Source organism: Asparagus officinalis, chromosome 6 (genome assembly GCF_001876935.1).
Source record: "Asparagus officinalis chromosome 6, Aspof.V1, whole genome shotgun sequence".
NCBI classification, from domain to species: domain Eukaryota; kingdom Viridiplantae; phylum Streptophyta; class Magnoliopsida; order Asparagales; family Asparagaceae; genus Asparagus; species Asparagus officinalis.
This window is the reverse complement of record NC_033799.1, coordinates 76,038,045-76,050,839: the sequence shown is the minus strand read 5'-3', so window position 1 is coordinate 76,050,839 and position 12,795 is coordinate 76,038,045. Positions and strand designations below refer to the sequence as shown.

The 12,795-nt window shown below is 30.4% G+C and overlaps 1 long non-coding RNA gene across 1 annotated transcript in view; it reads left to right on the top strand.

The window, feature by feature from the left end:
- Nucleotides 1,886-12,795, top strand: part of LOC109844898 — a 13,902-nt gene continuing 2,992 nt past the window's right edge. Inside the window, exons 1-3 of the long non-coding RNA XR_002248161.1 lie at nt 1,886-2,165; nt 4,690-4,798; nt 4,949-5,103. This is a non-coding gene — a long non-coding RNA (uncharacterized LOC109844898). The remainder of the gene's footprint in view (nt 2,166-4,689; nt 4,799-4,948; nt 5,104-12,795) is intronic.

Here is a 12,795-nt window from a genome sequence, read left to right as displayed (position 1 = left end):
TTTCAGAAAGACTCCTGAGTGTAAAGGAGTAAAAAAATTCACTCAGAGGGTCTATCTGCGAAGATTAAAAGCAATGAGGTAATAAGATCAAAACAACAAAACTCTGAAGGGGTATTATCTTCAGTTAACCAAAAATATATGCATAGTTCAAAGAAATTGATGGTTCATTAACATGTTGCACTTACTTTTATTTTTATTTTGTTCTTTAAAAATAGTTGAACAACACATTCAATATATCTTAAAGCATGTAATGCTATCAATTTTTCTTCAGTCAAATAACCACCATCCCCATCTATTGAGCATGTAATTTCTCTAATGCATGCAGCACAGGGACCAGAATTATAAGGTGGCGATGATCGAGATCCAACTTAATAAAGGCACATAAAGGTTTGTGTATCTAGATGTAAAGTAGAAGCCTTCTAACTTCTAGAGCCTTTTTTAATTTCAGGTTTTAAAGATTTCTTCTTGGAAGGCTATGGACTATTCCTTCACTCCCATCACTCCCATATACCAAATGAATTTCTTCTTGGAAGAGCTATAGACTACTCCGTTTGCGAAGAGACCAAGGGGTAAAGGTTTCCTCTATCCTTATTTCTATAATTCTCCAAAATTTTCTCGATGATTCTTTCCTTTCACATTGAATCAATCCATCAATTTCGTTAGTGAATCTATATAAGTCACATATAAATCTCTCTCTCTATATTCTAGAGTTATTTTGTGGACTTATTGTTCTGTTATCTTCTGATCATGGTTTAAAAAAGATTGGATTTTGTGTACATTTGCAATATAATTTTTCTCATGAATTTAGGAGATGATAGAAGATATCAAACAAAAACAACAAGATAGTTGTTCTTGAATTTGGATTTAATCTTTTGCCCTCATACATTTGCTCTAAAACTATTTAAAAATCAATAATTTTAATAACTACTATAGATTAAGGAGGGGGGGTATTGTTGAATTTAACAGATGAGGGTTTTTCTTGAAAAATAGGGTACAAATGAAGAAGGTTTCTTGGAACTTACCCTTATATTTATATGAAATTTATTTTGGACCTTTTCTGTATAGTGATCCAATATATCTTCTGTCGCCGTTGCCTAGACATTTGAGAAAACTCCTTTATTTTGTTCAAATCTGATCCGAGGTATTTCTTTTTTTTTTGTTTAATTATTGATAGCTAATAATAATTGTGATCACAACATCCTAATGACACGTGCTCATATTTAATCTTATTTCAACTGAACCCTCAATTTGTAATTCAATCACTTCCATTTTGAATAGCCGGGAACTTTTATGTGGGAACTTTTTTTAATATTCAAATATATTGATATTATACTACATGCTCATATCATTTCATTTATTATTATTTATGTAGAAGACATGTAACTAATGTGTGTTCCATTCCACTCTTGGTCAGTTCTCTTCAAAGTTCTTTCAATATGTTTATTTCTTTTTTATGCATGTTTTGTTTAACTTTTTAAAGTTTTCTTTTAACATTTGTTTACTAATTCTCTTTTATGATTCTTTGAAGCAACCCAAAGCCGATAAGAAAGAGTACGATGAGGTATTGCTTGAATCGACTAACTCTTGATCCTCTGCAATTAGATCTCGGTGTGGAATTTGTAGTTTATCATAGATTTTGATCTTTTAGTGAAGATTATTTCCATATATACATACATACATATATACACACACAATTCTAGATCTTTATATTTTCCATATATACATACATACATACATACATACTACATACACATGTGTGTGTATGTATGTTTGTATGTACACACACACACACACACGTATACATACATACATATATATATATATGCTATTTCATCTTTAAGTTCTTGCAAGCATCAAGTTTTCCATCAAGCATTTGCTAGGGGATGTGCCTAAAAATTTTACAAAGTTGTTTCTATGGCTTATTAAGGTATTAACAATGTGATTATGATGATGATTAAAAGGCTTATTAAGCTACTTCTAAAAAAACATTAATATTGCTTGAAACATTAATCTACCACATGTTGGTTATTTTTGTAGTCTGTGATTCGATAGACAAAAATGACACTTCTTCTGTTTTTTTATCTTTGCTTTTCTTCAGTACTTCTGTCTGTGAGCCAGAGAGTGGAAGAGAGCAGCCTCCGTTACTCTGTACTTCCCCTATCAAGGTTGGTATTTTGAATTGTTGTTCTTTTGGTCCAGTCATCTCTAAGACTAGGCAAATTAAATTTTCTTTGAAGATAACAGTATTGAAGGTCACTCAAATTTAATTTGTGTAAAAGGTTTATTATTATTGAAACTTTCAATTGAAGATTGTATTTAATATACATGCAAATGGAAATATTATTAGTTCAAGAAAAATTACTTTATTTACCAGTCTATTTGATTTTTGGGTTTTTGTTGTAACTGCTGAAAATAACCATCTTTCCGGATATGATACGGCTCAAAGCATTAATTATATCACTCCTATATCATTCATAGATCCAACAATCTATTTATATATTTATGTATCTCTATGATGTAATGAAATCTAATTGTATCCACTTTTAAAGATTTCAATTTGTTGATTAGTATCATTTGTTTATTATGTAAATGATTAGAGTCATTTATTTTCTTAGTATTAGAGATGATTACTGTAATTTGTTTAATCTGTCCTGTTTGTTGGTTCTCCGGTGATAATGAAATAGAGAAGATAGTTGTTTTAGATGCCATAGTCTCCTTTATTTTTTTATCACTTTAATGTTTGGTTTAGTACTCTCCCTCTTTTTGGACGGGAATTGCAATGATGCAAACAATAGGATGCATTTTATGCAATGACAAACACATGTTGGACTTATGTTAGAAATCGGAGGTTTGATTTTGATTCTATCTTACTCATTCTAAAGTCAATTTGTTATTTAAAGATCATGCATCATTTTTTATTAAACATGAGGAGTTTCCTGGGCTAACTATTTAATTATTTGGTGAAAGTTGAGGAGTGACATGGGCTTATGTTGAATTGATGAGCAATGGTTATATTTGAACCACCTGCTTCTATCATTTGACATTTATGACCATCATATAACCTACTGAATGCCTTTTACTTTTGTTCTTTTCACATTATTGGCATTCTTGGTATGATCATTGTTAGGTGTTACCAAATTCTTCACACATCTAAAATTTGTGGTTTGCCCACATCAGGTGTCTTTGTGGTTGAAGATGTAATTTGCTTGATTTATAACGTTTACCTTTTTAATTCAAAAGTTTAGTGCTGTCTAGCAAATAAACACATCTTACATTATAAATTTTGATTGGCTTTGGATAAACTAAGTCTACTAACTGCATTCCTTAGATAAGGAGATCAAACCTATAAAGATCTGGTCAAGAGAGGAGAAATTGTTGTCATGCTTCCCTCTCTATTTATAAAGCGATTCATGATTTTTATAGAATATTTATAGCCTGTCTTATTGAGTACAATATATGGATTAAATGGTTGGTGCCTGGGCCTGCTAGCATATTGCACACTGGAGTATGGTTATTTGAGGTCCTATAAACTACTCTCTTTTTTGGCACTAGAATGTGGGAACCTAACTTAATAATCACTCGATAGTGATTTACATTTTCACCATTGTTCAGAAGGCATATATTGAGGATGCTGCCTCAGGATTGCTACTACACCAACGATGGAGTATTTGAATTAACCTTTTATGACCTTTGGTTGTATACAATCTTTCACTCATTTGGTAATGCATCATTTCAAGGATAACTTGCATGTAGTATAGTTGTATTCTTATATTCATACATATTAGCTCATTTGCGCAGATGTGCTTCTATATCTAACTATGTGGCTTCTGAGTATAACATGATATTTTATGAATTTGGTATTTTTCTCATGTTTAATTGTGAATCATTTGCTATTGCCTAAGCAAGGTTTTAAATATCAGTTATCGGGAATTTATCGGACGGCCAAAATACTTATCGGATAGCGGAAATCGGGGATATATCGGGGATAAGTAGTATTTATCGGAGTGATATACTAGATGGTGTATATATATAATATAATAACTAAAAAATGTAATCTAACCATGCTTAATGAAATATAAACATACCAAAATGTAAATCATCATGTTTAGAATCACTAACCAATTGTAGAAAGCAAAACTTGCATCTTGACCGCACGATGAAACCATTCGATTGCATAGCCTTACTTATCGGCCGATAATCCCGATAAAAAAACCTTACTTATCGGCCGATAAGTACCGATAACGCCGATAACTCCCCGATAACTTGTCAAAAACGATAACCGATTAAAAATCCAAGTTATCCTATCAGAGAGCTCCCAAATCCGATAACTCGGCCGATAATATCGGTTATCGGCCGATATTTAAAACAGTGTTTGCTATTGCCTAATGCTTCAATATCCATTTGGTTTAAATTTCATAATTCGGTTTTTTAGCGTAGAAGCTAAGGAAAAGTCGTGCTTGATTAAGAAAAGAGGTTATGAAATGCCTTGCTCGGTTTGCTTTGGCAAAAAGAGGCTTTGAAAAGCTGATGTTATAAAATGTTCTATTTAGCTGTCATTTTCATGTTGGCATGCTTGAGCCTTAGCATTCAAAGTAAATGATGTGATCTGATTATATTTTCAAATGTCCATACTGTGGTTTGCTAAATCGGGATAGCATGGGCCTTACCTTATATCTTTTGTGTTTTCAGGAAAAGTAGTTGCCAAGTTCTGCGCAAAATATCTGCACACTCAGGTGCTCAAGAATGAAGCTTCTTCAGCTGGTGATTTAGGTGTTTCTATCCAAAAATCTTTCTTCAGGTATTCCATTTTTACTTTTGGTTTTCATTTCCACTTTTTTATAACTTGGAACAATGTTATGCCTCATTCAGTAGCTACATCAAAGGAGAATTTTTGGTTGTTCAAAGCTAAAATGCATGTCATGCATGCGTTTATTTGTCTTTGTTTCAGAATGGAGGAGATGATGCGTGGGGCAGAGAGGATGGAGGGAGTTAGCTGTATTGGGGGATAAGATAAACATGTTTACTGGTATGATAGAAGGCTTCATATGGTCTCCGAAGGCTGGTGATTCCCATGACCAACAAGATGACTGGGCATTTGAAGAGGTACACCTAGAAAACATTTTAACATCAATATGTGATATTTCTCTGTGAGGATACTTCTGACACATAACAAGGGTATTTTTGTGAAAATTGCCATAGCAAACATGTTATAACTGGTATTAGTTACATATTCATGTAGTCGCTAACTAAGGAGATAGACTGAATTTCAGCACCCCGTGCAAAGCACGACCCTCACCTCTTTTCTAGCATTGCACCTGGAACACCCCTCTTAGTTTTAATTACATATTATTATTGTACAATTAAAATTATAAAGCATGATCACATCAAAAATAGAGCAATAAACTAAACGAAAAGTATCACAAAATAGACCTAAACAAGATCGAAATCAGCATCAAAATATCAAAAATAGCACCTATTCCACACAACATGGAGCTAAACAAGCTCGAAATCAGCTTGAATATAACAAAAACAGCAACACTAGCTCAAACAGAGCTCATAACTGAACCTATTTACACAAAATACAGAGCTAAACAAGCTCGAAATCAGCATGATCACATCAAAAACAGTACCAACTAAAAATAGCACCAATTCCCACATAAAATAGAGCTAAACAAGCTCGAATTCAGCATGAAAATATCAAAATCAACACTGAACCTCAAACAGAGCTCAAAACCGAACCTATTTACACAAAATATAGAGTTAAACAAGCCCGAAATCAGCATGATAACATCAAAAATATCACCACCACTCAAACAGAGCTCAAAATAACACCAATCCTACACAAAATAGAGCTAAACAAGTTCGAAATCAGCACCAAAATCCATGCATACTTACTAGGGCTCAGGATATAAATAGATTGGTCATAAAAGATTGCCTCTCCTATAAAACTATGATGCAAAGTAGGATGCTCTTCTGAGGGATTACCTCAGCCAAACATTGTAATATCAATATAGGTTGCATTCCACACAAAATTGCCTTGCCTAAACATTACATAATTAATATAGGATGCATTCTCAGTTTGTTATCATCATCATTTCTCATCTGATAAACATAAACAAAAAGAACCTATACCAGAATTGAGTCCTAAAGAAAGCCATCCGTCATTAAGCTCAAACAAAAAGAACCCATGCCAGAACATGTACTTCACATACTACTCATTTTATCCTCATCTGAAGAGACCTGTATGTAATGTATTCATGTCGCTACACCAGTAGCCATCAATATTTTTATTCACATACTACTCATTTTATTCACATACTCATTTTAACCTTCTAAACAGTGTTATATTGAAAAATGTGGACAATAACAATAAATGAAAAGGACAAGTTCACAAATAACTATTAATAAATTGCATAGGAATTTCAACTTAAAAGAGAATTTGTAACTATAAAGACTTACTTTCTTTTGTAGAACAACAAGAAAAATGGAAGATGAAGAAATAGATAATAGCAAGATTAATTTAAGCTACTTTACTTTTCCAAAAGAACTCTCCCTCGAGATACAAAATAAAATGACCTCTTGAATAGTAATTGGCTATAAAATTTTGCCATTGACAAAACTTTGAAAAGAGATATTCGGCTAATTTAGTAATATATTAAATTTTATATTCTTAAACTAAAAAATTTAGAGTTGACCTTATATTCTTTAGAGGAAGAATGTACAAGCATCAGATGACAATATTATTGGTAACATATATTTTTATATGATTTATAATTTTTAATTTTAAGTATACAATAATCAAATTAAATGTATTATAACTTAGAGAGACACAAATTTAAAATACAATGATAGAAAAAAATAAGCTGCCGTGCTTCGCACGGGGCACACACTAGTATTATTATATTATGCTAGTTGGCAGCCGTTATTCCTACACTGTCTTGGAAGTTGGTGCGGTGTAGTTCTTTTTGGGCTAAAAAGTTACCTTAGATTAAAGCTTGGACTAATGAGTAAAACTAAATTTTTTCATACCAAACTATTAGGTGCTACTGTGCTTAGGAACAGTGGTAGACTTATTTGTTTTAGTATATAGATAAATTTAACAAACATTAATAGTTAAATGTTATGTAGATATGAAAATTTTTTATATTTGCATGGTAGAGAGTGCTTTTAAAACAACTTTAATATATATAAATGTTACGGAAAACAATTGAGAATATATTTTTAATATAACAAGTAGGAAGAATATAAAAGAGAAAGAAGACGAACTGTGTGTGATCGTGCGACCGGGGATGAGCCACGTGTAATCTTCTTAACTGAGGAAAACAGGGGCCACGTCGCGTTCATCGCGGCACCGACTCTTTGCGTTCTCTTGATGGGGCCCAGCCGGAGAACCTGTACTCTCCAGCAAACTGTACTAATGTGGGCCCACCGGAATCTGGTTGACGAGCAAAATTCGCTTCTGTTCCACCATTAGATTGAAGAATGATTAAAAATAATGTTAGAGGCACACCACCCACCACAACCCTAACCACACTCCCCCTTTCATTGGTACAGTAAACCGGGCCTCACATTGGATTTTAAATTTTTTAAAATCTCATGTGAGGCCCGGTTTACTGTAGCAATAAGAGGAGAGAGTGTGGTTGGGGTTGTGGTGGGTGGTGTGCCCCTAACACCACTCAATGATTAATGCAAATTGCAGCTACAACGCCTTTGGCTGCTAATTATTTTTCAAAACTTCATAAGGTGCTACTTATTTTCCAAAATGCTTATAAAAATGTAAAAAAAAAATGTTTAGTAAATATCATATTTTCCCTTTAAAAATACGAGTTCAGGAAAATCTTTCTATGGTCAGTATTATTCTTAGCTTTTTTTTTGAATATTACATTGTTATCCTAATCTATTCTAATTTTAATCATATCTTATTTAATTCCACGTGAACTATCTATAGGTCAACAATTTTTAAAAAAATTATTTTGAATATTTCACTTAAACCTTAATCTATCCAAATACTAATTATATCCTATATTAACTCCATATGAACTACCTATAGCTCAAAAATATAGAAGAAAAAAAATAAGATTAAGAAATTATATGTAGATAACATATTATAATACATGAAGTATTATAAAAAATCCAAAAGTTTTAAAAATTGCATATAATAGCCTTAAAGTTCAAAATTACACAAAACACCTTGACTTTTTTAAACTAAAAAACAAACATGATATCTACAAATGTAAAACTTGTAATTAACACCCTCAACATTTTAAAATTTGTAGAAACAACATCAAAAGTTTAAAGGCTTTTACATTTATATACCATATGTGTTTTGCTCTTGAAGCAGTTATATATCCTAAGTTACAAAATATAGCAAAAAAATACCATGAGTTGGCAAAATTTTGCAAGTTGGTACATTCTATTAACTAGCTGTAAGAATATTCTCTGAAATATTCCCACGTACTGGACCTATGACTAACTTGAAATTACCCTCATTTATTGTATTATTTACTATATTACCTACCCCCCCCTTCCCCCCCCCCCCCCCCCCCCGCAAATTAGATTATTTTCATCATCATCATTTTTTTTCGTGGCCTCCAACTTCTTCTTCCTCTTTAATTATCCTTTCATGTATTTTTTAACACCGTTAGTTTAAACAGTTACCAACTCAGAGTATTTTTTTGCTATGTTTTATAACTTAGGGTATATAACTACTACAAGAGCAAAACAATAGGGTATATAAATGCCATTTAGCCATGTTTAAATTATAAAAAAAACATTCTAAAATTCAGATATTTTAAAACTTAGAAACAACATAGATGGATTCCAGGAATTACCATTAGGCACATAGAAATTTTAAATTAGTAAAAAAATAACCTCAAAGTTACAAAAATTACTAAAACTCTCTCAAAAGTAAAAAATTATTAAAAAAAATCCTAAATTTTAAAACTTATAATTGGTACACATCAAATTTAGAAATTATCAGCAGATTACTAAAAATTTAAAATTTTTAAAAAACAGCCCAAAATTTTTGTAATTATAAAAATATCTTCAAATTTTCAGAGTTATGAGAAATATTCTAACATTTAAAAACTTATCACCAATACATGAAACATGAAAATTATAAGCGCCTAACTTAAAATTTAAAATTTTCATAAATACAATTAAAGTTTAAAAATTACAAAACACACCCTCAAAAGTTCAAATCAGAAAAAGGCTGAAATTTGGCAAAGAAAAGAGGAAATGTTTGATATTATTATATTAAGATATAATAGGTTAGCATTAATTGGGCAAAGAAAAGAGGAAATGTTTGATATTATTATATTAAGATATAATAGGTTAGCATTAATTGATTATAATGTATAAACATTTATCTCTGTTTGATATTATTATATTAAGATATAATAGGTTAGCATTAATTGATTATAATGTATAAACATTTATCTCTTATGTTAATAATATTTATTTATAAAGTAAAAAAAATACAAGGAGTTATGTATGGAGAAACTATCAAAAAGTTCAGAGATATTCTTTAAAAGAACGAAGTTGTTTTCATTTCAAATGGAGAAGTGAAGGAAATAAACTCAAAATTCAGAAACATTCATGAATCACCTGAATTGACATTGATAAAAAGCATATCGAGCAAAGGAGCACTAACCGAGTTCTCCTTGAAGAACATATTAAACAATTATGTCCTAATTAAAAAAATATTATTCATGAAAAGTACAAGAAAAATTAGTAAGTACTTATAAATTATGTCCTAATTAAAAAAATATTATTCATGAAAAGTACAAGAAAAATTAGTAAGTACTTATAAATTTTCATACTTTATTCTAAAAATACTGAAGGAATCATAAACTTAATATAAAATTTCATATAAATAATCTTGCAATAGAAACTAAAGTGAAGCCATTGATCAATTACATTGTGAGATATAATAAACTAGATAAGATAAGAAAAATCACTATAATGGACAAAAAATATGTACATGATACTTAGTTACCATAGTGTAAGTAAAAAAAATTAAAATTGATATTTTTCTTTTTTCTATATAGTGGCACGACTCTACAAGTATCCTTATTTGGGGATTTGACTACCAACTAAAGATTAAATTTTAAGAACACGATCAAAGATAAGCATGTAATAGTACTATCAGATTTTAAGATCTTTAAATATGAAGGTGAAATATCATACAACTAAAATTCTTATTAAAGGCCACTAAATATAAAATTCATCTTATACCTATCTCAAATTTGTATGAAAGATAAGCATGTCATCGTAAATTGTGTTAATAATATATCAACTTATTAAAAAAATAAGAGATAGATAAGCAAACCAAGCAAACATTCATATAACACGATAAAGAAAAAAATATTACACTTTAAAGCTAATATGTAGGGCTCATTCAAAACAAGCTGCTAAAACAAAAGCATCTCCATCAAGGCTCTTTATAAATACAACACAAATTAAATTATTTAATATTTTTAAAGATAGCTTAATTTTTTGAGTAAAATCAAGAATCTTTAGAAGTGATTTTCATGAACTCTTTTAATTTTTTTTATATGGTTATGTTGATGCTTTTATCATATAAAAGTGTACTAGAGTTAGCATTAATATTTATTTTATGATTTTTTTTCTAAAGTCTATTAGTGATTAGCAATAAAATTTATATTCTCTTTAGTTTCATTCTAGCTCACTTTTAATTTATCATCTTGTGTTATTGGCTTTAATTATTCATCATTCTTTTATAACATTATCTTTTCAAGTGTTTTTTACTTTTAAAACATTATACCTTCTTAAGTCAAGCTTGGTTTCATGCCGATCTAAATAATGCGAAAATTCAAATGAGCTTTAGATTATAATTTATTCTTGTCAATTCAATTATTACATGAAAATTCTAAATTTGGTGTAGCCCATTCAAACAAACATTAAAAATAAATAATCACAATAGTAAAGTTTGAAAACATAAGTGAGAAAAACAATTAAAGTGGAACTGAGAAACAAATTTTAGTAAAGAAATAAGTCAAAAATACTCAATCATAATATTTAATCACGTGCATTGCACGTGCATAAATCCTAGTAACTTATAAGGATATGTGTGTAATTATGTGTTCGGTAAATCAATAATTTTGAAGATTGTAATAATTGTTAAATGATCAAAAAGAACATGATGGCGAATTTAATATTATTACTACTAAATTAGTTTTATACTAATTAGATAATTATTAGTGTTAAATTTATTAGTTAAATATCAAAGTAATAAGTAAAATATTAATTAATTTATAATAAAAAATAATTAATTAAAATGTTTTATAATCACACTAATTGTTCTTACTAATTAGTCATATTAATTATAATTATTTAATTTCATATTAAACAAAATAATGTTATTAGTAAAATTAATTAATTAAAGATAATTAATTATTATAAAATAAGAAATATATTTACTTAAAATAAATTTTTTACATATAACATAATTTGTCATTATTAATTACTAATATTGAGATTAATTAATTAATTTTATATTATTAAAATAATAATCTTAATAAATTTAATAATTGTTAGACCCTAGAGGGGGGTGATTAGGGTCTTATGCTAATCTAATCCGATTAAATACCAATTAGCCAATTAAAATTAATTAATACGTTATCCTAGCAAGTATGAACTACAACAAGATATATGTGCTAGGATAAGCAATATGAACAACAAAGATATATCCTACTAGCAAGTATGAACTACAACAAGATATATGTGCTAGGATAAGCAATATGAACAACAAAGATATATCCTATATGATGAAATGTATATGCAAGGATATATAAACTAACATAAGGGGTAAACAATGTGAACTAGATAGTGGATCATATAAATAATGAGCTAATGACAATGGCGATAAGAAATATAAACACAAATATAAATAAACGCCAAAGCACACTCAAACACAAGATATGATCACGGAGTTCGGACCTTCCGTCCTACGTCTCCGCTCCCCACTCCCGGGGAGAAATCCACTAACACAAGAAAACTTTACAATCAACACACTATTGTAATCCCACTCTACACCCACTAAGTGTTGGACCTAGCCGTGTCTCCCTCAAGTGCTCGGTTACAACCTCTCCCTAGGCACGTCAACCGACGCCACTCCTCTTGGGACGATCCCCGACTCTCACCACACACTCCTCACTCGGTGTACAAGTGTATTACAAAGTGATTTCATAATAAAGCACAAATACAATAAGTGATTGTTCTCTACTATGGATAAGAACACAATTAAGCACAACTCAAAGTTACAAACTCTCACCACCCAACTATACTATGTATGTAAATACTAAAAGCTCAATGTGGGTGTGTGTAACAATGAATAAAATATAAGCTCAAGTGGGTGTGTGTAACAATGAGATAAAATAAAATCTAACTCAAATAGCAAACTAGCAATAATAAGAATATGAAAATCAATAATGAAATTGCTAGAGAAAGGAGTTAGAAAACTTCTCTAAGAACACAAGAAGAGGATGAAGGGGATTGAGAATGAATCCCTCAATCTGCAGTGAAAACTTCCTCCTTTGTAAACAGAAACCCAAACTCAAAACAAACAGTAAAACCCTAAACCCTTGCTTAAACTTTTCTTTTCTTTTAAAACATTTCTTAGTTGGCTTGAGAGTTGAAGACAATGGGGTATTTATACCCTCTCACAACTCAGCCAAAAACCCCAAGCAAAAGACAAAACAGCCCCAAGGCAACGGTCAAAAAAACTAGCCGTTGGAAGCTGAAGAACACTCGTCGGTCGACCGGAAAATTCGT